At 51.6% G+C, this 25,920-nt stretch overlaps 1 pseudogene; it reads left to right on the top strand.

The window, feature by feature from the left end:
* LOC136482931 (protein NUCLEAR FUSION DEFECTIVE 4-like) overlaps positions 1-25,920 on the top strand; it is a 59,874-nt pseudogene that overhangs the window by 12,235 nt on the left and 21,719 nt on the right.

Raw genomic sequence — 25,920 nt, 5'->3', positions numbered from 1 at the left:
TTCCTACCGCCGAAGGAGGTGGCGCACTGGAGGGCTCCTAGGAGGGAGGAGTTCCCGCAACCTCAGCCTGACGAGGTGGTGTCCTTTCTCACCTTCCATGAGTGCGGGTTAGGATACCCCACGCACTGGTTCCTGCATGGGCTCCTCAATGAGTGGGCTCTGGAGCTGTAGCACCTTAATCCGACGGGGGTGTTGCGCATTGCTAGCTTTGTCACCGTCTGCGAGGCTTTCCTCGGGATGGAGCCACACGCGGACTTCTTCCGGTGGTTGTTCTCTAGGAGAGCCTTGACGGTGGAGAATCCGGCCGAGATTGCGCTAGTGGGGGGTTTTGCCCTACAGAGGAAACCGAGGATGGGAGGCTTATATCCCACGTATATCCCCTGTGACTCCAACAGGGGGTGGCAGGAGGATGGTTATACATCAGGAATATGGCGGAGGCGCTGTTCTCGGTGTTCACCGGCGGGAGGCCGGAGAAGTAGGATAGTTGGTCGTGGGGTTGTGCTCATAAGGAGAAGAACAAGGTGGAGATCATCGAGGAGGAGCTCCAGAAGATCTTGCGGCAGCGGCCTTGACAGGGTGCGGGTGTTCCACACCCTTTACCACCACCGGGTTGTGCCAGTTGGCGGAGAGGACGCAGGCCGATGTGGATGTACAGTGGCCCAGTCAGACCTAGACTGTGCGTCACCTGGAGGAGCTGCCGGACGACGAGGTCTGGAGTCGCCTTGGCCGGGTGCTGCAGCTGAAGCCCAAAGAGAGGGTCGATGGGAAGCCCGCACCTTTCAACTCCGCGATCGTGTCCAGACTAGTATGCTCCCTTCTATTTAGTCCATGCTTCTTCCTCTGCTTTTCCTATTTTTTATTTTGAGCCACCCGTTCCGTAGGGGCTTGGAGTTTGCAAGTCCCGAACCGCACCTTCCCAAGGGATCGGAGGGCATGGCCCTGGTAGGCTGCCTAGAAGGAGGCGGTGGACACCAGGAAGAAGAAGAGAACCAGGGAGGTTCGGAAGAAGCAAGAGAACGAGCAGGAGATCGTCCTGGCGCATGAAGGCCAGGGGAACGTAGGAGCGGCGTCGAGTCAGAGCTCGCATTAGAGGATCCCACGGATGTGGATGACATGGTTTTCTCCGAGGAGGAAAGTAGGGAGGTCATTGTGACCTCGGCAGAGCGTCGCGACCCAGCCGCGACGTCCGCTGGTGGTGAGCAGGAGGCGGAGAGGCGCATGGGGGTTCCCAGTGCCGAGGAAGCGTGCGGCGAGCGTGGACGCCATCGGCGAATGGGAGACGAAGCAGATGCAGGTCACCACTGCCCCTCGGTGGCGTCACCGGTCCTGTCATCGCCTGCCGCGATGCGGCCGAGTAAGTTGGGTAGTCTGAGGAGCGGACTGGCACCCGTGCTTTGCTGAAACCAGTGCCAGTGTGTGACTCGCAGCCGGAGGATGCCCTGCCCTGCTGCTCTGGTCGGGGAGTCTCGAGCCGAGGGGTGCGGCGACCACGTAGGCCGGGCAGGAGCCGGTTGGGATGACTCCGCCCTCGACTGAAGCGAGGGGGCACGGGTCGCAGCTTGGGAGCGGATCCTTGCCCCTGCAGGCCCGTCGACATCGGGTCTTCCCTTCAGAGTCATGCCGCTCACCCCCCCCCCCCCCCGGTACATTTTTCTTTGTTTCTTTTTGACCTATTGTTGTTGAGTCTTTTTGGAGTGTGACTTACCAGCACCAAGTTGTCAGTGGCCGGGCGATGTTGGGGTTGAGCATCGCCCCAACCCCCATGCAGGAGACTTGGAGGCCCACCCTACATTGCGTTGCGGCGAGTGGTGGGGGGGAACAAGGTTGTGGCAGGCGAACCCTTCCCTTCCGGGGGTGGTGCCCCCCGGGTCGGTTGCAAGTACGGTGGCAGCAGAGGCGTTGGCATTGGCGGTGATCCCGATGCTGACGGCGGAGGTCGCGTCAGAGGTAACTCTCATGGCCCCTTCTCCACCAGCCGAGGTGGAAGACGAGGGGGACCAAGCTTCCTGCTTCACCGGTTGGGGAGCTACACGGCTCACCCTTCGCGGTCAAAGCCAAAGGCGCTAGGGGGAGACGTGGCTAGGATGGAGTCAGAACGTCTGGCGGCGGCCCGCGCAACCGAGGTGGTGGATATCCCATCTAACGATGAGGCGGATGTCGTGGCGGAGCTGCTGGCAACATCGCGGGAGCTGGCGGTGGTTCGGTCAGAGGTGGGGCCCTCTAGCGGGCTGCCGGAGGGTGACCTAGAGTGGCCCTACCTCGAGGACCCGACAAAGGCGTGGTTCATCCTTCATGATTCCAAGGAGTGTCAACTCTGGGACATCCTTGGGGAGCAAGGACTTGCCGCGGTGTCCGAACTTGCCAACCTATCCACGAAGCTCAGAGACGCCTAGGAGCAGGTTAAGTCCACTCAGCAGTTAGTCGAGGTCGACCTGTAGCTTGCCACGGAGGTGAGTTTCCCATACTTGTCCTTGACTTCTGAATCTTTTGTTGGTTGCCTTAGCATGCTTGTTTTTCATAGAGTCTAAAGGGGATGTCGTCCCATAAATCCCGCTTCCTCCGAATAGAGCACGCTCGGGTGGCTGAGCTTGAGTGTCAGCTAGAGTCCTCTCTCCATGAGTCCCTGGATCAGATGGCTAAGGCGACCGCGGCACGGGCGGAGGGGCAGCATGCAGCAGAGTGGGCGACCGCCGCTGAGTGAGGGCTTGAGGTGACAAAGGCCTGCCAGGTGGAGACCGAGGTGGGGTTGCGGACATCCCTAGCGGACACCGAGGTGGCGCTCTAGAAATCCCTGGAGACCCTTGAGTCAGAGTGAAGCGCCTTGGTGTTTGAGCAGAACACCCTGGAGTTGGCGCGGAAGGCCCTAGAGTCAGAGCGGAAGGCCCGGTCGGAGGCAGACCGGGAAGTGCTCGTGCTTTGGGGCTGGGTGATGGGGACGGAGGAGGCGAGCACCCGGCTGCGCGAGTAGGTGGCTCGACAAGCGGAGGAATTCTCCACCCTTGAGAACTTCCACGTCGGTACGTACCTTTTCTATTTTTCATCGTGTTGGTTTTTTCCTTTAGCCTATTTCTGAGCTTGTTGCCCTTCTTTCAGAGCTGGATGGAAGGGTGAAGATGCTGGAGCGGGACCTAGAGACGATCAAGGCGACTTTCAGCCAGGAATGCAGAGGAGCTGGCCAAGTCCCATGATGAGCATCGTGCTCTCGAGGGGGAACTTGACCAGATCTGCAATGTTGCCTAGCTCATCATCTTGGAGGTCTTCGGGTCGGCGCTAAGCACTAGCGCGCCCTACCGTCCAGTTGGCGGAGGTCTCGGTTGCGGTCTGGGACCATATCACGAGCGGGCTGTTCTATGGAGTGTCAGGGGTGTTGACTTCGGTGGCAATGCATCATCTAAACCTAGACTTCGCTACTATCTGCAGTGGGTATGCTAAAGGCTTGAGCATGGAGGACATCCAATCGATCGGGGAGAGCTTGCTACCGCACACAAGGTCAGTGGTAGAGCAAGTCTCTGCTCAGTGGGTGATGGACGTCTGCCATGAAGACATGGCCAAAAGTGTTCCTAGGGAGGACGTTGCCTAGCCTACGGATGGCATGGAGCCTGGGTCAGGAGATGGACATCGCCTCGGCTTCAACCGAGCTGAATGTCGTGCCACCGGGGAGTGAGCCGCCCGCGCCTTCGCCAGGTCGGACCGACAGCAGATGCCGCCGAGCCGGCCCAATAGCTTGTAAAGTATAAGTAGTTTAGTGAACGTAAAAAGTTTAAGTTCGTGGGGGAGCCCCCGTGTAAGCGTTCCTATGTGCTTAATGACTATAGTTGGTTTCATTTTCTAGTGATGGAGTCACTCCATTTGGGGAAGCTTGTTCCCTTTTGTTCCTTAGTTTTCCCTTAGCATAATATTGTTTTTATTCTTTCCTTCTCGTACCTACCCATTTGTCCTATAGGCTGCAACCTTGGGAGCCCGAGGCATGGCCCATGAGGCTCAGATGCTCGTAACCGTAGGAAAAGGCGGGGTGCAATCGGTTGGAATGTTTTAAAGCAAAGCTACATAAGGAAAATTAAAGGAACGAACTACCCTTTTGATCGGGTAGGAAGGAATTTCACCATATGATAGTAAACAAAATAGAGAGGTAGTAGTGTACCCTAGTGGAGCCCTTGAGCGCCCCGGGCCGAAAAGTGTTCGGGTCGGGGTGCTTTTATAGGAGCATACGCTAAGTAAACAATGGTAAGACTGAAACTTAGGGGAAGAAAAACTGACATAGCTGTTCCAAGCGTTCCGAGAGAATGTCATCGTTGTTGTCCTTCAGTCGGTAGGCGTCCGGTCAGATCACTTCAACCTTCAGTCATCCGGATCCTTGCCCGCTACGCCCCCTTTCTCGGTCGTTGCTTCTTCGCCTTTCTCTTCCTTTGGCTTGCCGGCCTGCCACAGAAGGCACTTGAGGAGCTGGCAATCCTTGTAGAGGTGTTTGACAGGGTAGTCGTGATTGGTGCACGGACGCTCCATGAGCTCGTGGAAGTGGCCCGGAGGGTCCTACTGGGCCTGCGTGCCCGCGTGATCAGCCGTGGAGACCAACGTGGAGTTGGCCGGTTGGCGGCGATCCTTTCTGTTCTTTTTCCCCCTCTACGTGGAGGGGCCCTCGTCCTGATCCTGGCGCTTGGCCTTACCTTTGCCCTAGCCTCCGTTGGAGCACGGTGGGAGCGGCGCTTGCTGGAGGTGTTGGACAAAGGTCCGTGGTCCTAGGGCCATCAGGGCTGGGATTCCGGTCGCTGCTGTGTGTGTCCCGGTTCGGCTCGAGCCGCGCGTATACAGGCAGGACGGTGCGGAGCGATCATTAAGTCAAGATGAGGTGCCAATGTGGCCTCCTATGCCATGCTTAGCGGTTGTAGCAGTGATCGGGTGGAGCGACCCATCTGTTGCGTCCCCATTCCCTTGGTGAGGTGCGAGGCCACGAGTCAGCGTCGCGTTATGGAGCTCTTCGCTTGTTGAACGGCAGGCGGTCTCCACTAGTGCCTGGAGGTTCCTGGTGGATCGCCTGTTCATGAGGGTCGTTCGGCTCAGACAGGCCATGTAGAAGCATTGTCGCGGCGATGATGTTCTGATTGGCCCAAGCAAACTATGGGGGATCATTCCCCCTATCCATGGTGTTGTGCTGGACCCGACGGACGTGACCCCGGGCACCGCTTGCCGGTCTATGCGCACGGGGCGCAGCGTGGTGCGCCGAGCGCAGCTGGCGTAGTCGGTGGTTGGTGCTGCCACTATTGTCGTGGTTCCTCGCCGTGCTCCCGTGCGAGCTCAGGGGGTCTCCGCACGAGGATCTGGTGGGGCGTGAGTCTATGAGGACTGCGTTACCGCCGGTGGCTGTCCCGGAGCATCTGTCATAGCGCACTCCCGGGGGGACGGTGGCTAGGTGCCACATCGCCGATGCTAGAGCCGTTACTCTCGACATTGTCATCCATGAGGTCGAGGAAATAGGTAGGAGCATAGCTCACCATCCCCACAAATTCGGACGTGAGAGGGGGCAGCACCGGCATCCTTTGGAGCCCCTGAGCATACACGTCCAAAGGAGACGCGAGGCCATAGGGGTACCGGTCGTATGACCGTAGCGACGGAGACAACTGGGATCCCTCCGGATAATTGGCGGAAGATAGAGAATAGTAAGTAAATAACAGCATATACATTACTCACAGCGGGGTTTGAGCAAAGAGTTTGCTCGGAATGAAGCGTAGATGTCGCGTCATTGAAGTTGTCGCGCGTCCTAGAGCTGACGAAGGGGGCTCCTTCGACGGGTGCTCGAATGAGTGCCTCCTCACGGAGGTGTAGCACGCCAAGCCGATCGACGACAAAGTCTAGGCTTCCGAGAAGGAAGGCCTGGGATGGCTCAAAGATGGGTGGAACCCACATCCCAATAGGTGGGAGCGCGGGAAACTCCAGTGAGCCGAAGCGAATCGTATCGCCAGAGCCCGCCGTGGAGAAGGTGGCAGAAAAGTGGGCCATCGGATGACCAAAAAGTGTTGAACGTACAGTGTCTTCCCCACGGACTGGCACCAACTGTCGGTGCAGAAAGTGACCAACTAGTGAATATTTGTAGTTTTGTCGTACTTTGTGATCGGAGGTAGCCTAGCACTCAATGACACAGGGTTTATCCTGGTTCAGGCAACGTGCCCTACGTCCAGTTTGAGTCGGTCGATGACTTTATTCCTGAGCCTAGGTGCTCGAAGTTTGCAGTGGGGTCACAAATGAGAAGGAGAAAGATGGGGTGTACAAGAGGTTCGGTCAGCTCCGGTCGGAAGGGCCGAGAGCGACAGGAGCTTCCGCTATGAGCTAAGTGTTCAAGCATGTGCTTGAGGTCCGAACCTGGTGGTTCTGTGGTTGTGAGCTAGTGAACTTGATCGATCTAATGAATCTGGAATCACTTGGATGAACTTGAATCAATTGAGTTTCTTGGGAGAGAGTGCATCCCCTTTTATAGATGAAGGGGAGGGCTTTACAAGTGAGAGGTAGAGAGTACGTATGCTTCTAAACCTTGTTGCCCATGCCGGCAGGTACAGGATGATGGTAGGCGCCTACAACACTTGTTGGATGTCGGAAGCACGTGGGAGGTTACGTCGTCTTGTTCGGGTATGGCAGATGTCGGTATCTGCTATATTGTTGATGCCCAGAGGCATGTGAGGGGTTTCACCATGTTCACTCGGTACGGTAAATGCCGGCGCCCACAACACTGTCGATGCCCGGTGGCATGTGGGGGGGGCTTACATATGGGAGTTAATGGCGCCCACAATACTGTAGAGGAAAATGTCGGCGCCTACAACACTGTTTGTGTAAAGGCGGTTGTAGAGTACTGTTCCTGTAGGTGTACAGGGTATGGTCCCTGGTATCGTGGTTTGACTTGTGCGCCTTGCCTTGCTTTTCTCCGTCTGTTCCCCTGATCCTTTCTGAGCGGGCGTCCCTGGTCGGTAGGTCCTAGTCGGCTCTGGTTGCGCTAGTTGGAGAAAAGTAGTGAGCAGGGTCTTTGCATACCCCTGGTCGGAGACGTGGGGTTGGAGTCAGAAGTAGTGCTCTTTCCAGGCCTTTCGGTCGGAGAAGGCCAGTCCAGAGGCGGGCTTGAGACCGAAGCGAGCGCTCTGGTCGGAGAGGTGGGACGGAGTCGGAAAGTAGGTGTCGTTCCTCCTCAGCCAGGCCTTCCAGTCGGTGATTGGATCGCCCTTCTGGCCCTGTCGTTCTGATACTTGGGCCGGCCCAAGAGTTGCATGTTGTCTGCTTGGGCCGAGCCTTTGCGGGGAAGCCAGGTCCACGAGGGACCCCTGGGTTTATGAACCCAACAGGTAGAGATGGATTCCTATGGTTTTAGGGTCTTTGGTAAGATAAACTCTACTTCTACTTGCTCACTTCGGGCACCGGCTTACACCTGGTCTGCCAGACGCCTCTGGCCTTTAGCTCTACGCCGAAACCGAACGTTGGGGATTACAAGGGAAACCGACCGCCTACCCCTCAACCAAGGGGAACTGAGACACATGAAGGTAGCCTCTAGCCTGGACACCACGTCTACGCTATTGACTACTACTCTAGCGTTGATCAGGGTTATCCGCTCTATCAGGGCCCTCTACTAGAGTATCTGTTACAAGAACGAACGACGAACCCGCAAGCAAATAAGAGTAAGCTTAACTAATCAAAAGACTTTCTACCATAAGTATCACGAACACTTAGCGGACGAATCCGTTGAGGTATTGTAGGGTCGAAACTGAACGAAGACATAAATAAAAATAATAATATGCACCAAGACACATGCACACCTATTTTAGAACCGCATATTTCATTAATTCTTTCTTGAATATACAAAATACATGATCAACAAAAAATGTATTCTTCTGTCTTCAGCATCATGCTTGAGGAGAGGTCTGACTTGTAGAAAATTGCGTAGTTCGCCGATTCCCGGGGCCTGTTAGGGCGCGTCCGGTTAATTACATCCACAAGACGAGCTTGCAGAAAACCTCCGATTAAGCTGCGCTTTATGGTCGTCAAATATTCGATTGATCGTCATGAGCCATATGCGATATATGGCGTAGTAATTATGGGTGGCTTTATGTCGCCGAAGCTCGATCGTCACATCGCCATCGCCACGTCGGAGTAAACGTAATAGTTGATAATGAAGGGTGTGACTTTCGCCTGCCCAGTCATGTACACCAGCCTTTATTAACACGGACGTGTGTGAGTTGTCTTTGAATCGTCGGTGCCCAGCAACGTGTGTTCGATCCCATTAATTGGGACGTGTCGATGGAATTGTGACCTCGCCTCATCAGCACTTGGCCATGATTTCGTCTAACCTCGTCGGTACTAGACGTGTAGTGAACGATTATATAGTAGTACATCTGCAACAATTAGCGGTACAAGTAGTACTTGGACGATGCTTGCTCATGAGATCAAATCGACAGCCTCTATAGCGAGACGAGGTGTTCATGACTTTTCTCTTCATCGCGACGAGTTTCTACCCGTGGAGGCAGATTATCAATTCACCGAGCTCGGTGAGGGCAATCCTTCGCTGTAATTACCAACACAATGAGTTGGGAATGTAATCTCCATCAAATACTTTGGCAGCCTCTCGGCGTCAAAAGCATTAGTGTTCGACACATAATTTCGTCCCAGTGCCGAGGACACACGCAGCAAGCTGGAAGGGTTCGCTCGATGGAGCAGATCCGCCTAGCTTCAGCGCAGGGGTAGTCGATCCTGCGCAATCCTCCCGAGGCGTGCCAGTCAATTTGACCCTGCAATTGACAAGGAGAGAAAGTTCATCAGTAATTATGGGCGGAACTTACCGGTGTTGCCAGACAGTTCCGAAAGTACGGCTGTGAGAGCCGATATAGAAGGAAATCGGCTAAATAGCCGATCCCAGTATATTCATGAGAATAAGTGCTAACTACAGTAAACCAGTGTCATCCTTTTTGAGCTGCATAACCCCATGTTATCTTGTTAAGTACGGGAAGTACTTACGCTTGTTTATTTTCTTTATTTGGATAAAAATCCCGGATGGGTAACAGATGACAACGGGTATGAGGAATTTCCTGAGGATTATTAGGCTTGTGGTCAACCAGTTGACCTTCCCTATGATGGAGTTCCACGAGAGAGTTATCTTTTTATATTCCGCTGTGTGATGTAAGACTGAGTTATATTATTAATCTTGATGTAAGAGACACTGTGATGATACTTTATGTAATTTGTCAGCTTGTGTAGTGTGACTGATCCCTGGACACACACGAGTTTTGTGCATTCAATTTTATCCTTAAAATTGGGTGTGACAGGCCCAAACACGCCCATCTTCGGTGGGTTGCCTCCCATGAGTTTTGTGTCTTGGCCCATGGGGGTTTGGCGTGGAGTTGAGGTGATTTGCTTTGGTTATGGGCTTATTCTCCACTTGTTTGGGCCCTGATTCTTCTGGTGATTGGGCATCTCTCCTTTGTGCTTGCGTAAACAGGTATTTATGCTTTGTTCCTTTCCACATTCTTAGCCCTTTATGTGTATTTTCACAAATGCCCTCCTGCAAATGATGAATCGTCAAAACTCGTGGAATTGGTTAGTTATAAGTCCTAATCCTAAGTCTGGTGTTCATATGAATTCATTTTATGTGAGTGTTGGCTGTTATTTTTAGGACTTAAGGACCCCCAACATGCCATCAAAATACTAGGGAGAGGCAGTCACAACAGCTGTTTATCTGCTGAACAGATCTCCAACAAAGAGTGTGCAAGATAAAACTCAATATGAAGCATTGGCATGGCAAGAAACCACGATTTGATCATTTGAGAGTAAAGAAGATTGGGCCTGGTGTTGGGAAGCAGTCAGACAGATCCACAAAAATTGTTCTGTTAGGCTATGAAGCAGGAACAAAAAGCTATCGGCTCCTAGATCCTTCCATAGAGAAATTGCATCAGTCGAGATGTGGTGTTTGAAGAGGAGGGGGCATGGAACTGGAACACCAGTGACAGCAATCAGTCAGCTAAAACATTTACAGTTGGGTCTGCAGCTTTGCACTTCGTTTGTTCACGACGCACATCGGCACACGCACGTACGTGTATACACTTGGCGCACCATGGTGTTCGCATTCGTGGCCGCCAGCAGTGGCGTGGCGACGGAGGTGCTGACAACGGCGCGGTTCGCCCGACAGGTGCTATCCGGGCGATGGTACACTGCTGTTGGCGTGCCTGCTGCCTGTCGGCGTCGGGCGCGACGGACGCGTTCCGCATCTACTCCTGGGCGCTCAAGTCGGCTCTGGGCTACGACCAGCACGCCGTCACCACGCTCGCCGTCTTCAAGGACCTAGGCAGCAACGTGGGTGTCCCCGTGGGGCTGCTCAGCGAGGTGGCCCCGTCGTAGGCCGTCTCGCCGTCGGCGCCGCCATGAACCTCGCTGGCTACCTCATGGTCTACCTCTCCCTCGCGCCCCGGTCGCACCGAGCGACCGCCGCCGCCGTCGCTCTAGCTCATGTGCGCCTACGTCTGCGCGGGCGCCAACTCGCCGGCACTGGCGCACTGGTGACGTGCGTCAGGAACATCCCCGAGGCCCGTGGCACCGTGCTCGGCCTGCTCAAGGGCTACGTCAGCCTCAGCAACGCCATCCTCGCACAGATCTACCTCGCCCTCTACGGCGGCCGCGACGCCCAGTCGCTCGTCCTGCTCATCGCCTGGCTCCCCGCCGCCATTGTTAGCTTGAATAAGTTAGTTTTAACCTTGATGTAATCTCGTTGGAACTATTGTTTTTACGCTTTCAGTAGTTTGTATTAGATGGCCTCGAATTGCGGGTGGCTGGTGCTGTGCCTAGCTCACGTCGTGACAGCAAGGTGGGTCTCCCCGTCACGACGTCGCGCAGCGCATGCCCACTGGTCATCGATCCGGTAAAGCAGGATATCGTGGAGCTCGTCATGCGGCGGGGTGGTCGGGCATCAAGCCCATGTATCCGTCTATGGAATGCAATGAAACGTTTACAGTTGAGTATCAGGATACTGTAGCTGGTCCGACAATAGATGAACCGGTTGATTCAGGCTCAAATAGTGGTAGTCCAGTGGCAGGTGCTGCACCACCACACTCACCACAGTCTCCTACAACACCTGTGTCACCACAGACCCAATCCTAAAGCGCTGGCGCAGCCTCAGCTGTGAATGGCGGTCCACATTCAGAAAATTCAGAAAATACAGATGGGGTACCTCTGAGGTATCGGTCACTATCTGATCTATTTGACTCAACAGAAGAGATACATGACTTTGAGTACAGTGGGCTATGTTTACTCGCAGCTGATGAACCAGTGAGTGTGGAGAGTGCCTTGAATGAACATTGTTGGAGAGAGGCCATGAATTCAGAACTTCAGCCCATTGAAGATAATAACACCTGGTTTTGGTCAGACTTGCCAAATGGTCATCAGGCTATAGGACTGAAATGGGTGTTTAAAGTGAAGAGGGATGCAACAGGAAATGTAGTGAAGCACAAAGCAAGGCTTGTAGCAAAAGGATATGCTCAGAAAGAGGGGGTGGATTTTGATGAGGTGTTTGCACCTGTGGCCAGACTAGAGACTGTGAGGGTTTTGCTAGCTTTGGCAGCACATGGAAATTGGGAGGTACACCATATGGATGTGAAATCAGCATTCTTGAATGGAGATCTCCAAGAAGTGGTATATGTGAAACAGCCACCTGGTTTCCAAAACTCAGAAACGGCAAGGAAAGTGTTGAAGCTGAACAAGGCATTATATGGGCTCAAACAAGCTCCCAGAGCTTGGAATATATGCTAGATTGGACTCAGAGTTAGTCTCTTTGGGGTTCAGTGAGTGCAAGGTGGAGCATGCTGTTTACAGAAAAGGAGCTGGTGACTCTCTGCTGGTGGTGGGAGTGTATGTGGATGACCTGATCATTTGTGGGCCCTGTGTGAGTAAAATTACTGAATTCAAACAGCAAATGATGCAGACATTCAGCATGAGTGATTTAGGATTGCTTAGCTATTATTTGGGCATGGAGGTCAGACAAGAAGAAAAAGCAATCACAATCTGTCAGAGATCTTATGCAGCAAAGATAGTGGAGCAATGTCAGATGACTAGTTGCAATCCCATAGGTACACCAATGGAACAACAAATTAAGCTCACCACTGCAAAAGTAGGAACTGAGACAGATGTAATTCGGTACAGGAGCATAATTGGGAGCCAAAGATACCTAGTCAACACTAGACCTGACTTGTCATTTGCGGTTGGGCTGGTTAGCCAGGTTCATGGAAGCCCAGGGAAGGAGCATTGGTCTGCAGTGAAAAGGATTGTCAGATACATTGCAGGAACACTTGGCTATGGTGTTAAGCTCAAGAAGGGAGATGGAGCTGAACTGTCTTTGCTAGGATACACAGACAGTGACTGTTTTGGAGACTTGGTTCACAGGAAGAGTACCTCTGGCATTCTGTTCTTCCTGGGCATGAATCCAGTGACATGGTCATCTCAAAAGCAGAAAGTTGTGGCCCTATAATCATGTGAGGCTGAATATGTTGCTGCAGCTCTTGGAGCCAGCCAAGGTGTGTGGCTTAGTATGCTGATTGCTGATATAACCAAAGAAACTGCTCAGAAGTTCAGGTTGATGGTGGATAACATGTCAGCAATAGAGCTAAGCAAGAACCCAGTGTATCATGATAGAAGCAAGCACATTGATACTGTCGACAAAATCTAGTCAGCAGTCTACCGAGTGTTATACCCACGGTAGTAGATGATCGGTGGAGGTGCGCGTAATAGGAATCGGATGGTGACACTACTAAAGAATAGACTTTAGAACACTGTCCCAATTTGGCATTAGCCTCGGCATTTTTTGCCTCCGGGACTAAAGGACCCTTTAGTCCCGGTTCGTAATACCAACCGGGACTAAAGGTCCCTGCCCAACGGTCGTCTGCGGGGCAGGGATCTTTAGTCCCGGCTGGTATTACCAACCGGGACTAAATACCTTTAGTCCCGATTGGTAATACCAGCCGGGACTAAATCTTTTAGTCCCGGTTTGGGTGATGCCCCGGGAATAAAGATTAATCTTTAGTCCCGGTTTGGGCCCCTAACCGGGACTAATTATCCCGGCCTATAATCCAGCTCATTTCTTCCTCCCCGAGCCCAAGCCATTCCATTCAAACTCACTGCCTCTGTTCTTCAGCTTGCTGTTGTTCTTGCTCTCTCCCCCTCCATTGGTGTTGCTCTTCGATTTTGGAGGTAACAAACTTAATCCTCTTATGTTTTATTAGTAGCTTGTCTCATTTTGCGATGTAGATGCATGTGTAACTTTATATGTTTGACTTTATTATGATTTTATATGTCATTTTTAGCTCAAAATCACATGATGATTTGCATATATGTTTGGATAAACAAAAGTTAAATTAGTTCATCAAAATCACGCCTCGCTCGTCCTCGCTGGAGCACGCGCCATCCTCGTCCCCGGCGGACTTACAGTGATCTTAGAATTAATTTTTCCATGAAATGAAAAACTTAGAAAATAGTTAGAAAATTGTAGAAAATCCGTACTAGTTGAACTTGCGGACCGTGTTCAGCTCGGCCAATATGTTCTCTGTCGAGCGGTAACGGACGTCAAGGAGGAGCTTTGATTCTACGAGGGAGAGCGGCAACGGTCGTGGAAGACCGTGTTCCCTTTCTCGTAGAATCGGAGCTCTTCCTTGGCCAAGTACGGTGCCGTCCGGTGGAGAAATGCTGGCCGAGATGATCACGTAAGCAAGGTCAACTAGTACGGATGGTTATTTATTGAAACATGTTTTTGAGCTATAATTTGATGGATATTTGATAACTTCAGACCTACAAATGTCATCTACAAATGTTACTATCCTCGGCAACCTAAACGCCCGCGAGCTCGCCGATATCGAGCAGGTCACTTAGAATTATTTTTTCATGAAATGAAATACTTAGAAATCATGCCTTTTATTTTTTAGAATTAATTTTTCCATGAAATGAAAAACTTAGAAAATAGTTAGAAAATTATAGAAAATCCGTACTAGTTGAACTTGCGGACCGTGTTCAGCTCGGTAAGCATGTTCTCTACCGAGCGGTAACGGACGTCAAGGAGGAGCTTTGATTCTACGAGGGAGAGCGACAACGGTCGTGGAAGACCGTATTCCCTTCCTCGAGAATCGGAGCTCTTCCTTGGCCAAGTACGGTGCCATCCGGTGGAGAAATGCTTGCCGAGATGATCACGTAAGCAATATCAACTAGTACGGATGGTTATTTATTGAAACATGTTTTTGAGCTATAATTTGATGGATATTTGATAACTTCAGACCTACAAATGTCATCTACAAATGTTACTATCCTCGGCAACCTAAACGCCCGCGAGCTCGCCGATATCGAGCAGGTCACTTAGAATTATTTTTTCCATAAAATGAAATACTTAGAAATCATGCCTTTTATTTTTTAGAATTAAATTTTCCATGAAATGAAAAACTTAGAAAATAGTTAGAAAATTATAGAAAATCCGTACTAGTTGAACTTGCGGACCGTGTTCATCTCGGCGAGCATGTTCTCTGCCGAGCGGTAACGGACGTCAAGGAGGAGCTTTGATTCTACTGAGGGAGAGCGGCAACGGTCGTGGAAGACCGTGTTCCCTTCCTCGTAGAATCGGAGCTCTTCCTTGGCCAAGTACGGTGCCGTCCTGTGGAGAAATGCTCGCCGAAGATGATCACGTAAGCAAGGTCAACTAGTACGGATGGTTATTTATTGAAACATGTGAAATCCATACTAGTTTTGTTTAAATATATCATTTTAGAAAATGTGAAATTTACACTAGTTTGCAAAAATAAGTATAGAAAGTAGATGACAACTGGTACCAGATCCTCGGCCTTTCGTTCGGTTGCGAAACGACTGAGGCCAGAACTCCCTCTCATTATCTACGGCAAGTGTAAGCAGAAGATTGTGATGGAGTACCGAGTCAAGAGACAGGGACCCAACAAGGGTCGTGTTTTCTACAAGTGCCCGGATCACGATGTAAGTTTCTTACGCATTTTATTATTATGGCTAATTGACATGCTTTTCTAGAATATTTTTGACTAAATATTTTTTGGCTTTAATTTCAGTGGGAGGGCAATGGATGCGATGGTTGGTACTGGGAGGAAGATTATGCTACATACGTGCAGAATTTGGGTGCGCTTGAGGTAGCGGCTGCTGATGATGAGGCAGTGAGACAGCAGGAGAAGCTTATTGATATTCAATAGAAGAATGATTTGTCTGTTTTAGTTGCGTACGATCATGAAATAATTATGTTACTGAAGTGCATTGTAGTTTTAGTTTGTTTAGTGATAGTTGGGATTGCTTACGTTGTAGCCAGGCTTAGTTAATTAATCAACCGTGTGTGTGTCATCTATGTTGTGTAATAAAATACTTAATTATGTTCAAGGTTTTCATAATTTGTCGTGTAATGCAGATTATGTCATGCCATTGGATGTACAATGCCGATCGCCGCTCCCAAGACTTTATTGAGGGCGTGCACTATTTCTTAGGTGTGGCCGAGGCAAATAAGCGGGATGGTTTCATGTGCTGTCCATGTGCCATATGTAAGAATTTAAAGGAATATTCAAGCTCAATGAGTCTTCATTCACATTTGCTTAAGTCAGGTTTCATGTCAAACTATATATGTTGGACTAAGCATGGAGAAAGCGAGGTCATGATGGAAGAAGGTGAAGGAGAAGATTTAGACATTGATGACATTATTGCTCAGTATGGTGCCTTTGATGGTACTACAATGGGGAGAGATGAAGAAGAGGTAGCGGCAGAAGATGATCTCGGTGATGCTCTTGGCGATGCCATTCGTGATGCACAACAAGAATGCGAAAGTGAAAAAGAGAAAGTTAAGTTCGAGTGCATGCTTGAGGATCATAGGAAGTTGCTATACCCAACGGCCGAAGAGGGGCAAAAAAAGCTGGGTACAACACTGGAATTGCTACAGTGGAAGGCAAAGAATGGTGTATCCGACAAGGCATTTAGGAATTTATTGAACCTCATAAAGAAGATGCTTTCGAAGCCAAATGAATTGCCCACCACTATGTACGAAGCAAAAAAGGTTGTCTGCCCTTTGGGATTAAAAATCCAGAAGATACATGAATGTCCTAATGACTGCATCCTCTACCATGGCAATGAATACTGAGAATTTGGATGAATGCCCGGTATGTAAAGCAGCGCGGTATAGGATCAAGCACGATGATCCTGGTGACAGTCGAGGGTGAACAACAGTCCTAGAAAGAAAATCCCTGCCAAGATTATGTGGTATGCTCCTATAATACCACGCTTAAAACGTTTGTTCAGAAATAAAGACCATGCAAAGTTGTTGCGGTGGCATAAAGAAGACCGTAAGGTAGACAATATGCTGAGACACCCAGTTGATGGGTCCCAGTGGAGAGCGATAGACAGGGAATTTCCAGAGTTTGCAAATGAGGCTAGAAACTTAAGGTTCGCCTTAAGTACAGATGGTATGAATCCTTTTGGGGAGCAGAGCACTAGTCATAGCACTTGGTCAGTTACTCTATGTATCTACAACCTTCCTCCATGGTTATGCATGAAGCGGAAGTTCATTATGATGCCGATCCTCATCCAAGGTCTGAGGCAACCTGGCAACGACATTGATGTCTATCTAAAGCCATTAGTTGAAGAACTTCTAGTTTTATGGAACAAACCAGGTGTACGTGTCTAGGATGAGTACAAACAAGAACACTTTGACCTACGAGCAATGTTGTTCAGTAACAATCAATGATTGGCCTGCTTTAAGTAATCTTTCAGGTCAGACAAACAAAGGATATAATGCATGCACACATTGTTTTGATGACCTTGACAGTATATATTTGAAAAGATGTCGAAAGGTCGTGTACCTTGGCCATCGTCGATTCCTTCCTTTGAATCACCAAGTAAGAAAGAAAGGTAAGCATTTTAAAGGTAAGCCAGACCACCGAAGAAGCCACATAACCGAATCGGAGAAGATGTACTCGCAATGGTCAAGGATGTGAAAGTAGTATTTGGAAAGGGACAAGGGAGCGAATCTGTTCCCAAAGATGCTAAGGGACACGCACCTATGTGGAAGAAGAAGTCCATCTTTTGGGAGCTACCCTATTGGCAAGTCCTAGAGGTCCGCAACGCAATCGACGTGATGCAGCCTGACAAAGAATCTTTGTGTGAACCTGTTAGGATTCATGGGTGTGTACGGGAAGCCAAAGGATTCACTTGAAGCACGCCAAGGACTTGCAGGGCATGAAAGAACGAGACAACCTTCATCCAGAGAAGACAGATGATGGACGTCATTACTTAAGTCCTGCTAGCTACACGCTTAGCAAAGAAGAGAGGGACAGCATGTTCGAATGTCTAAGCAGCATCAAGGTCCCATCGGGATTCTCCTCCAATATAAAGGGTATAATAAATGTGCCAGAGAAGAAATTCCTAAACTTAAAGTCCCACGACTGCCATGTGCTTATGACGCAATTACTTCCAGTTCCTTTAAGAGGAATTCTACCTCCACATGTACGTCTAGCCACCGTGAAGCTATGTGCATTCCTCAATGCAATTTCTCAGAAGGCAATCAATCCAGTGGAACTAGCTACTCTACAGAATGGATGTGGTTCAATGTCTTGTCAGCTTTGAGTTGGTGTTCCCTCCATCCTTCTTTAATATCATGACACACCTCCTAGTTCATTTGGTGAAGGAGATTAGTATTCTTGGACCTGTGTTCTTACATAACATGTTCCCCTTCGAGAGGTTTATGGGAGTCTTGAAGAAATATGTGAAAGTCCGTTCTAAGCCTGAAGGAATCATCGCCCAGGGCTATGGAACAGAGGAGGTCATTGAGTTCTATGTTGACTTTATTCTTGACCTTGCCCCGATTGGCGTTCCCAAATCGCGACACGAGGGGAGACTCAGTGGTAAAGGAACTTTAGGGAAGAAAACTTATATTGGCATGGAAGACGATTATTTCAATAAAGCACACTACACAGTTCTTCAGAACTCAGTCGTTGGTGCATCCGTACATCGAGATACATAAGGAGTTCTTACGATCCAAGTTTCCAGGGAAGACTGAAGCTTGGATTAGGCGTCAGCACATGGAAAGTTTCAGTGGTTGGTTGCGAAAAGAATGTCAAGGCGATGACAATATTGATGAGCAACTGTATTTGTTGGCTAGGAAACCATCATGGCATATCCTCACGTACCAATGGTATGAGATAAATGGGAATACATTTTACACAGTTGCCCAAGATAAAAGGAGCACCAATCAAAATAGTGGTGTTCGCATAGATGGCACAGATCCAAATGGGAGTATACAAACATATTATGGCCGCATAGAAGATATATGGGAACTAGACTACGCACCTAATTTTAAAGTCCCTTTGTTCCGGTGCCAATGGGTGAAGCTGACCGAAGGAGGGGTAACACTCGACAAAGAGTATGGAATGACAACAGTGGACCTCAACAATATTGGGTACAAAGACGAACCATTCGTCCTTGCTGCCGATGTGAGTCAGATGTTCTATGTGAAAGACATGTCTACAAAATCAAAGAGAGGAAAAAACGAAGACATCAACGCAATGATCAATGAGCCAAAGCGCCACATAGTTCTTTCTGGGAAAATAAATATAGTGGGAATTGAAGACAAGTCAGACATGTTCAGAAGATTATGAAAGAAATGTCCGAATTCCACCCTTCATAGTGAAGAAAGATCCAAGCATCATGTTAAATGATGAAGACACTCCATGGTTACGACAAGATCATAACCAAGGGTCATACGTCAAGAAAAATTCACTGTTAGTGCCCGCATGATACAACGATGCAAATCCTAGATTGTCTCCAATTGAAAAGTTTTGAATACCAAGTTTGTTCAGCTCATCAAGATATACAATCCTTATATAGGCCATTTTTTCATTTGAGAAAGTTTGATTACAAGTGTGTGACATAGTTTTAGAAAGTCTATATGAGAATCAAGAATTTGTGACTAGTGTTTGATAAAACTTTTCTCAAATGGGAAAATGAGCTATGTAACAATTGTAGATCTTGCTGAGATGATCAAACTTGATATTCAGAGATTTTTCATCTGAGGTCATTTAGTGTCTCATTTGAGCAAGTTTGACCAAGTCAAATTTGGTCAAATGAAAAAACAACACTTTGACTCTAGTATTCTAAACTCTAAATGACTTCAAATTGAAAAGTTTTGAGTACCAAGTTTGTTAAAATCATCAAGATCTACAATTGTTGTTTTGGTCAACTTTCCATTTGAGATAGTTTGGACGGTTCAAATTTGTGATTTTTAAATTTCGACGCATACAAACTAGTTTTCGGAACCCTAGATTGTCTCCAATTGAAAAGTTTTGAATACCAAGTTTGTTCAGCTCATCAAGATATACAATCCTTATATAGGCCATTTTGCCATTCGATCGACTTAGGAAGCCCGATGGTCTCTCCTGGTAGAGATTCGTTTTGGGCTTTTTCTAAGCCCCGCCTGGGGATGTAGAGAGCCACCTGTGTGTGGTGGCGCTTTGGTTCTTGTGCCCAGCGTGCGGTAGTGGCTGGTGTGCGGTAGTGGTGGGCCATACCTAGGCCACGTCCCATCTGATCAAGAGCCAATCCGTCGGGCAGGGCACATCTCATCGGTCAGGGCCGGTCTCATCTGCATTAAATGGAAAGAGAGAGTTTTTCGCTCCACCGTTTCATCTTTCTAGATCGGCGCGCCCTCCCCTAACCTGGTGTACCCTTTTCCATAAGTAGGAGAAGGGAGAAGGTTTTTTGCCATGTTCTTTCACCTATTCCTCATCTGCCGCCTCCTTTCCTTTTCCTTCTTTGCTGAGAGCGTTCTTGAGAGCCACGGCGGTTCTAGGAAAGAAAAAGGGGGAGAGCAAGGGAGAAGAAAAAAAGAAACTCACAACTCCTTTTGCTGATTCTCCAGCGCAAATGTCAGAACTGCGAGGTTCATCCACCAGTGCGAGAGTCGGTGTTGAAGGGCCTTTCGTCACGAAGGTGTTCCTATCCGCCGGAAGGCGGGTGGCGCATCTGGAGGGCTCCTAGGAGGGAGGCGTTCCCTGCAAACCTCGGCCTGACTGAGGTGGTGTCCTTTCTCACCATTCCATGAGTGCGGTTAGGATACCCCACGCACTGGTTCCTGCATGGGCTCCTCAATGAGTGGGCTCTGGAGCTGTAGCACCTTAATCCGACGGGGGTGTTGCGCATGCTAGCTTTGTCACCGTCTGCGAGGCTTTCCTCGGGATGGAGCCCACACGCGGACTTCTTCCGTGGTTGTTCTCTAGGAGAGCCTTGACGGTGGAGAATCCGGCCGAGATTGCGCTAGTGGGGGGTTTTGCCCTACAGAGGAAACCGAGGATGGGAGGCTTATATCCCACGTATATCCCCTGTGACTCCAACAGGGGGTGGCAGGAGGATGGTTATACATCAGGAATATGGCGGAGGCGCTGTTCTCGGTGTTCACCGGCGGGAGGCCGGAGAAGTAGGATAGTTGGTCGTGGGGTTGTGCTCATAAGGAGAAGAACAAGGGTGGAGATCATCGAGGAGGAGCTCCAGAAGATCTTGCGGCACGGCCTTGACAGGGTGCGGGTGTTCCACACCCTTTACCACCACCGGGTTGTGCCGTTGGCGGAGAGGACGCGGCCGATGTGGATGTACAGTGGCCCATCAGACCTAGACTGTGCGTCGCTGGAGGAGCTGCCGGACGACGAGGTCTGGAGTCGCCTTGGCCGGGTGCTGCAGCTGAAGCCCAAAGAGAGGGTCGATGGGAAGCCCGCACCTTTCAACTCCGCGATCGTGTCCAGACTAGTATGCTCCCTTCTATTTAGTCCATGCTTCTTCCTCTGCTTTTCCTATTTTTTATTTTGAGCCACCCGTTCCGTAGGGGCTTGGAGTTTGCAAGTCCCGACCGCACCTTCCCAAGGGATCGGAGGGCATGGCCTGGTAGGCTGCCTAGAAGGAGGCGGTGGACACCAGGAAGAAGAAGAGAACCAGGGAGGTTCGGAAGAAGCAAGAGAAGGAGCAGGAGATCGTCCGGCGCATGAAGGCCGGGGAACGTAGGAGCGGCGTCGAGTCAGAGCTCGCATCAGAGGATCCCACGGATGTGGATGACATGGTTTTCTCCGAGGAGGAAAGTAGGGAGGTCATTGTGACCTCGGCAGAGCGTCGCGACCCAGCCGCGACGTCCGCTGGTGGTGAGCAGGAGGCGGAGAGGCGCTATGGGGGTTCCCGTGCCGAGGAAGCGTGCGGCGAGCGTGGACACCATCGGCGAATGGGGAGACAAAGCAGATGCAGTCACCATGCCCCTCGGTGGCGTCACCGGTCCTGTCATCGCCTGCCGCGATGCGGCCGAGTAAGTTGGGCAGTCCGAGGAGCGGACTGGCACCCGTGCTTTGCTGAAACCGGTGCCAGTGTGTGACTCGCAGCCGGAGGATGCCCTGCCTGCTGCTCTGGTCGGGGAGTCCCGAGCCGAGGGGTGCGGCGACCCACAGGCCGGGCAGGAGCCGATTGGGATGACTCCGCCCTCGACTGAGCGAGGGGGCACGGGTCGTAGCTTGGGAGCGGTCCTTGCCCCTGCAGGGCCCGTCGACATCGGGTCTTCCCTTCAGAGTCATGCCGCTCACCCCCCCCCCCCCCCCGGTACATTTTTCTTTGTTTCTTTTTGACCTATTGTTGTTGAGTCTTTTTGGAGTGTGACTTACCAGCACCAAGTTGTCAGTGGCCGGGCAATGTTGGGGTTGAGCATCGCCCCAACCCCCATGCAGGAGACTTGGAGGCCCACCCTACATTGCGTTGCGGCGAGTGGTGGGGGGAACAAGGTTGTGGCAGCGAACCCTTCCCTTCCGGGGGTGGTGCCCCCCGGGTCGGTTGCAAGTACGGTGGCAGCAGAGGCGTTGGCATTGGCGGCGATCCCGATGCTGACGGCGGAGGTCGCGTCAGAGGTAACTCTCATGGCCCCTTCTCCACCAGCCGAGGCGGAAGACGAGGGGGACCAAGCTTCCTGCTTCACCGGTTGGGGAGCTACACGGCTCACCCTCGCGGTCAAAGCCAAAGGCGCTAGGGGGAGACGTGCTAGGATGGAGTCAGAACGTCTGGCGGCGGCCCGCGCAACCGAGGTGGTGGATATCCCATCTAACGATGAGGCGGATGTCGTGGCGGAGCTGCTGGCAACATCGCGGGAGCTGGCGGTGGTTCGGTCAGAGGTGGGGCCCTCTAGCGGGCTGCCGGAGGGTGACCTAGAGTGGCCCTACCTCGAGGACCCGACAAAGGCGTGGTTCATCCTTCATGATTCCAAGGAGTGTCAACTCTGGGACATCCTTGGGGAGCAAGGACTTGCCGCGGTGTCCGAACTTGCCAACCTATCCACGAAGCTCAGAGACGCCTAGGAGCAGGTTAAGTCCACTCAGCAGTTAGTCGAGGTCGACCTGTAGCTTGCCACGGAGGTGAGTTTCCCATACTTGTCCTTGACTTCTGAATCTTTTGTTGGTTGCCTTAGCATGCTTGTTTTTCATAGAGTCTAAAGGGGATGTCGTCCATAAATCCCGCTTCCTCCGAATAGAGCACGCCCGGGTGGCTGAGCTTGAGTGTCAAGCTAGAGTCCTCTCCCCCATGAGTCCCTGGATCAGATGGCTAAGGCGACCGCAGCACGGCAGAGGGGCAGCGTGCAGGCAGAGTGGGCGACCGCCGCTGAGCAAGGGCTTGAGGTGACGAAGGCCCGCCAGGTGGAGACCGAGGCAGGGTTGTGGACATCCCTAGCGGACACCGAGGTGGCGCTCTAGAAATCCCTGGAGACCCTTGAGTCAGAGCGAAGCGCCTTGGTGTTTGAGCGGAACACCCTGGAGTTGGCGCGGAAGGCCCTAGAGTCAGAGCGGAAGGCCCGGTCGGAGGCAGACCGAGAAGTGCTCGTGCTTTGGGGCCGGGTGATGGGGACAGAGGAGGCGAGCACCCAGCTGCGCGAGTAGGTGGCTCGACAGGCGGAGGAATTCTCCACCCTTGAGAACTTCCACGTCGGTATGTACCTTTTCTGAGCTTGTTGCCCTTCTTTCAGAGCTGGATGGAAGGGTGAAGATGCTGGAGCGGGACCTAGAGACGATCAAGGCGACTTTCAGCCAGAATGCAGAGGAGCTGGCCAAGTCCATGATGAGCATCGTGCTCTCGAGGGGGAACTTGACCAGATCTGCAATGTTGCCTAGCTCATCATCTTGGAGGTCTTCGGGTCGGCGCTAAGCACTAGCGCGCCTACCGTCCAGTTGGCGGAGGTCTCGGTTGCGGTTTGGGACCATATCACGAGCGGGCTGTTCTATGGAGTGTCAGGGGTGTTGACTTTGGTGGCAATGCATCATCTAACCTAGACTTCGCTACTATCTGCAGTGGGTATGCTAAAGGCTTGAGCATGGAGGACATCCAATCGATCGGGGAGAGCTTGCTACCGCACACAAGGTCAGTGGTAGAGCAAGTCTCTGCTCAGTGGGTGATGGACGTCTGCCATGAAGACATGGCCAAAAGTGTTCCTAGGGAGGACGTTGCCTAGCCTACGGATGGCATGGAGCCTGGGTCGGAGATGGACATCGCCTCGGCTTCGACCGAGCTGAATGTTGTGCCGCCGGGGAGTGAGCCGCCCGCGCCTTCGCCGGTCGGACCGACAGCAGATGCCGCCGAGCCGGCCCAATAGCTTGTAAAGTATAAGTAGTTTAGTGAACATAAAAAGTTTAAGTTCATGGGGGAGCCCCCGTGTAAGCGTTCCTGTGTGCTTAATGACTATAGTTGGTTTCATTTTCTATGATGGAGTCACTCCATTTGGGGAAGCTTGTTCCCTTTTGTTCCTTAGTTTTCCCTTAGCATAATATTGTTTTTTATTCTTTCCTTCTCGTACCTACCCATTTGTCCTATAGGCTGCAACCTTGGGAGCCCGAGGCACGGCCCATGAGGCTCAGATGCTCATAACCGTAGGAAAAGGCGGGGTGCAATCGGTCGGAATGTTTTAAAGCAAAGCTACATAAGGCAAATTAAAGGAACGAACTACCCTTTTGATCGGGTAGGAAGGAATTTCACCATATGATAGTAAACAAAATAGAGAGGTAGTAGTGTACCCTAGTGGAGCCCCTGAGCGCCCCGGGCCGAAAAGTGTTCGGGTCGGGGTGCTTTTATAGGAGCATACGCTAAGTAAACAATGGTAAGACTGAAACTTAGGGGAAGAAAAACGACATAGCTGTTCCAAGCGTTCAGAGAGAATGTCATCGTTGTTGTCCTTCAGTCGGTAGGCGTCCGGTCGGATCACTTCAACCTTCAGTCGTCCAGATCCTTGCCCGCTACGCCCCCTTTCTCGGTCGTTGCTTCTTCGCCTTTCTCTTCCTTTGGCTTGCTGGCCTGCCGCAGAAGGCACTTGAGGAGCTGGCAATCCTTGTAGAGGTGTTTGACGGGGTAGTCGTGATTGGTGCACGGACGCTCCATGAGCTCGTGGAAGTGGCCCGGAGGGTCCTGCTGGGCCTGCGTGCCCGCGTGATCAGCCGTGGAGACCAACGTGGAGTTGGCCGGTTGGCGGCGATCCTTTCTGTTCTTTTTCCCCCTCTACGTGGAGGGGCCCTCGTCCTGATCCTGGCGCTTGGCCTTACCTTTGCCCTAGCCTCCGTTGGAGCACGGTGGGAGCGGCGCTTGCTGGAGGTGTTGGACAAAGGTCCGTGGTCCTGGGCCATCAGGGCTGGGATTCCGGTCGCTGCTGTGTGTGTCCCGGTTCGGCTCGAGCCGCGCGTATACAGGCAGACGGTGCGGAGCGATCATTAAGTCAAGATGAGGTGCCAATGTGGCCTCCTATGCCACGCTTAGCGGTTGTAGCAGTGATCGGGTGGAGCGACCCATCTGTTGCGTCCCCATTCCCTTGGTGAGGTGCGAGGCCACGAGTCAGCGTCGCGTTATGGAGCTCTTCGCTTGTTGAACGGCGGCGGTCTCCACTAGTGCCTGGAGGTTCCGGTGGATCGCCTGTTCATGAGGGTCGTTCGGCTCAGACAGGCCATGTAGAAGCATTGTCGCGGCGATGATGTTCTGATTGGCCCAAGCAAACTATGGGGGATCATTCCCCCTATCCATGGTGTTGTGCTGGACCCGACGGACGTGACCCCGGGCACCGCTCACCGGTCTATGCGCACGGGGCGCAGCGTGGTGCGCCGAGCGCACTGGCGTAGTCGGTGGTTGGTGCTGCCACTATTGTCGTGGTTCCTCGCCGTGCTCCCGTGCGAGCTCAGGGGTCTCCGCACGAGGATCTGGTGGGGCGTGAGTCTATGAGGACTGCGTTACCGCCGGTGGCTGTCCCGGAGCATCTGTCATAGCGCACTCCCGGGGGGACGGTGGCTAGGTGCCACATCGCCGATGCTGGAGCCGTTACTCTCGACATTGTCATCCATGAGGTCGAGGAAATAGGTAGGAGCATAGCTCACCATCCCCACAAATTCGGACGTGAGAGGGGGCAGCACCGGCATCCTTTGGAGCCCCTGAGCATACACGTCCAAAGGAGACGCGAGGCCATAGGGGTACCGGTCGTATGACCGTAGCGACGGAGACAACGGGATCCCTCCGGATAATTGGCGGAAGATAGAGAATAGTAAGTAAATAACAGCATATACATTACTCACAGCGGGGTTTGAGCAAAGAGTTTGCTTGGAATGAAGCGTAGATGTCGCGTCATTGAAGTTGTCGCGCGTCCTAGAGCTAACGAAGGGGGCTCCTTCGACGGGTGCTCGAATGAGTGCCTCCTCACGGAGGTGTAGTACGCCAAGCCGATCGACGACAAAGTCTAGGCTTCCGAGAAGGAAGGCCTGGGATGGCTCAAAGATGGGTGGAACCCACATCCCAATAGGTGGGAGCGCGGGAAACTCCAGTGAGCCAAAGCGAATCGTATCGCCAGAGCCCGCCGTGGCGAAGGTGGCGGAAAAGTGGGCCACCGGATGACCA

Source organism: Miscanthus floridulus, chromosome 9 (genome assembly GCF_019320115.1).
Source record: "Miscanthus floridulus cultivar M001 chromosome 9, ASM1932011v1, whole genome shotgun sequence".
NCBI classification, from domain to species: Eukaryota; Viridiplantae; Streptophyta; class Magnoliopsida; order Poales; family Poaceae; genus Miscanthus; species Miscanthus floridulus.
The sequence above is the reverse complement of the archived record's forward strand: the minus strand, read 5'-3'. Positions and strand labels throughout refer to the sequence as shown.